Source organism: Choloepus didactylus, chromosome 5, assembly GCF_015220235.1.
Source record: "Choloepus didactylus isolate mChoDid1 chromosome 5, mChoDid1.pri, whole genome shotgun sequence".
Lineage (NCBI taxonomy): Eukaryota > Metazoa > Chordata > Mammalia > Pilosa > Megalonychidae > Choloepus > Choloepus didactylus.
The window spans coordinates 95490161-95493888 of NC_051311.1; the positions used below are offsets into that span (position 1 = coordinate 95490161).

Sequence of the window (3728 nt, forward strand, 5' to 3'; positions counted from 1 at the left end):
TTGAAACAAATCTATGTTATGTTTTTGGTGGTGAGGTATACTATAAATGTCAGTTAAGTCAATTTGATTAATATTGTTGATCAAGCTTCTAAACATATAATTTTCTGCTTAGTTCTATCAATTATTGAAAGAGTAGTTTAAAATTCTCCATCTATAATTGTGGATTAGCCCATTTCTCCTTACAGATCCATTTTTGCACCACATAGTTTAAAGATCTGTTGTTTGGTGCATAAACATTTTCAATTATTATGTACTCTTCATAATTCACTTCTCTCTCAGTATGAAATGGGCCTGCTATATACCTGTCTTTCAATTAGCATTAGTAGCCTATATGTTAGCAGTATATTACTTTCTAGTCTTCCCATTTTAACTTATTCATATTGTTATATATAATTGGGCTCCTTGTAGACAATGCGTAGTAAAATTCTGATTCTTATCCAATCAGAAAACCTCTGCCTTTTCATTGGAATGTTTAGACCATTTACATGTAAAGTGATTACTGTCATAAATGGATTAAAATCTGCCATTTGCTATTTGTTTTCTATTCATCTCAACCATTCTTTGTTCCTTTTTGTCTGCTTTCTCTACCTTCTCATGATTGAATATATTTAATAATTCCATTTTACATGAGTAATTTTCATAATTCCATTTTATCTCAGTTTATTAGTTAAAATTCTTTGTGGTGCTTTTTAGGAGTTACAGTAAATATTCTTAATTTATCACAGTCTAATTTCATGTAACATTATACCACTTCACATATAGTATGTGAAATTTAAATATTATAATCTGTTTCTCCTAAGTTAGTCTTTGTGCTATCATTGTCATAAATTTTACTTCTAGGTATTAAAAAAAAAAACATTATGATACTATCATAGTTTCTGTTAAATTGTCAATTAACTTTTAAAGGAATCTTAAGGAAAAGGAAACAAATCTGTTACACATACCCACTTACTTACCATTTTATATGATCTTTATTCCATTGTAGTGATGCAGGTTTCCATCTGGTGTTATTTTCCTTCTGTCTAAAGGACTTCCTTTAATATTTCCCATAGTGAAGATCTGCCGGTGAGGAATTTTTTCAGCTTTGCTATATCTGAAAGAGTCTTCTCACCTTTGTTTTTGAAAGATTATTTTCTCTAAGTATAAAATACTATGTTGACAATTTTTTTCTTTAAGGATTTTGAGAGTGTTGCCACTTTTTTATTTTCTTACACATATATTGTTCCTCCGTATGTAATGTTTCTTTTTTTTTGTAAGGATGCTTTTAAGATTTTCTCTTCATCACATGTTATAAGCAATATGATATTATGAGACTTGGTGGTGTTTTTTGTTTCTTGTGCTTGGCGTTAGGCTTCTGGATCTGTGCGTTTATAATTTTCTTCAAATTTGGAAATTACTTTACTTTCAAATAGCTTTTTCTCTCACTTCTTTCCTTCATGAGATTAACTAAACCTATGTAAGCAACTTATAGTTGTCCCACATTCTTATTCTCTGTTCTTTTTTTATCTGTTTTATTTATGATAACTTTTATTGTTATGTCTTTAAGTTCACCAATCTCTTCTTCGCAGTGACTAATCTGCTGTTAAATACATCCAGTGTATTTTTATCTCTTAAATTTATTATATAAATTATAGCTTTCATTCTATAATTTAAAAAAAAACAACAGTACATTTATTTAGTTACTTTTCATACTTAGTCAATTCTTATCACAAGTCAGTATCTTCATTCTATTACCTTAATGGACACATTCATTAGTGGGACATAAAACTTCATATAAAATTAAGTAACAGTTATAAGTATAGCTAAGAACAGTCACGATCTGTATGAGAGGACTCATCACCATGCACCCTAAACCCCGATGTGGTTATTTTTTCTCCATTTCATGGGCCTCCCAACCATAGAGTTGTTTCAGTTTTAGAGGAAATAAAGCCTCTCCTCTGAGCTCTACCCCACCGGCCCAGTCCCTCCTCATTGGTCTGAGTTGACCCAATGGTGCTGGTCTACCTGGTGTCCAACCAGCATAGCAGCAGGCCTGGAACTTCTAGGGTTCTTGTGCCATGCATGATAAGCATTTCCCAAGAGACTGGCATGGCCATCTGTCGTGTTCTTTTTATGGGGGATTTGGAACCAAGATTGAAAGGGCTGATTCAAGTTTTCAACCTGGTAAATACTCTTTGGATTGCTGACTTTAGGAATTTCTGAGGTTTTTGCTACAACTTTCTTTATCGGAGGAAGTGCCAGAGGTAGTCTAAGTCTAATGTGAGCCTACTAACAGCATGGCTGCTTTGTTGAAATAGATCCCATTCCTCCCATGTGCCTTTAAAGGAAGCAATTGTAAATGGATGATTTTTCTCACAATACTTACAGCACATTTCAAAGGGATCTACCCAGATGGTCATCTCCTTTGGAAGTCCCAGCTGAGAAAAATTCACATTACTTTCTAGAATGGGATCTTTATTTTGATTATTGTTTATTCACCTGAATGCTCGCCCTTTAGAAGGGCAATCAGAATGCCAGTGACTTCTGTAATTTTCATACAAGACTGTCATCAGCTTTTCTGCAAAGGCTTCTATTTGCTGTTTACTCAATTTATCATGTTTTTTCACCAGCCTTGTGACAAAGAAAAATGTTGCTGCAATTTTTTCTCTCATGATTCAAGAAAAATCTCTGAGGAGGTCAGCAAAAGCTCTTGAGCCCCAACAAAAAGTAGGGAGGAGATAGAAGAGCATCTGTACTTTGTTTCTGACACTCACCCAAACCTGTATTGTTAGTTGTAGGTTGAAGTTTATGTAAGCCTGAGCTCCAAAGACTGATAGGAGTTTAACTTAAGCAGGTGTTTTCCCTTAGGATAACCAGATAGCTTTTTCCAGGCCTCCAACAGAGTGTTTCTTGGCCTATATAGAGCGGGTTCTTTATTTAAAGTGTTTAAAAGTATTCAAACTGAGTTTGTATCTTCTATTTTGCTATTAAATCTTATCTTTTGTGACATAGATTGAGAATCAAGCCTTCTTCCAAATCCCAGGATTCTGCATCCTAATGATTTCTTCTCTAATTGTGTCAAGTTATTGAAGAATTTTGTCTTGGATTTTTTACAAAATTTCATTGACTACACACATATTTTACTAAAATAAGTAGAACAGGTAGAAAAGGTCTGAGTTTATCTAGTCTCACTGGTTCTCAAAGTGTGGGTCACTGACCACCAGAATTGGACCCACTGAGAAGCCTGTTAAAATTGTAGATTCTTGGACCTTATCCCAGATCTACTGAAGCAATACTGCTGAAGATAAGGACTTCAATATTTAACAAGTTGCCCCAGTTGATTCTTACATGCCTAAACTTGAAGAAACACCGTACCTGACACATAAGTATTTTCTTTAACACCCATAATCACTGGTCATTCATCTTCTTCATCAGTGAAAAAGAATTCACTGTCTTACAAGGATGTCTATTTCATTTCTAAAAAGCTCTTAATACCAGGCAGTTCTTTGATTCTCTCTATATGCAGCCTAGTTCTTCTCTCTGGAACTATACAGATTGTATCTAATCCTCCACCACATGATGACACTTCAAATACTAGCTATTCAGCCTCCCAAAAGTCTTCTCCATTCTATAAATATTGAGTTTTTAAAACATCTTCTATGTTTCTATTTGACATGCACAATCTTTCTTCTACCTTCTCAAACATGTTAAATATGGTTATAATTATTTTGAGGTCCTTATATACTAAT

The 3728-nt window shown here is 33.7% G+C and overlaps 1 pseudogene; it reads right to left on the bottom strand.

Moving 5' to 3' along the window:
- Positions 1-1968: 1968 nt before the first annotated feature.
- Positions 1969-2651, bottom strand: LOC119534151 (annotated as a pseudogene).
- Positions 2652-3728: the final 1077 nt, after the last annotated feature.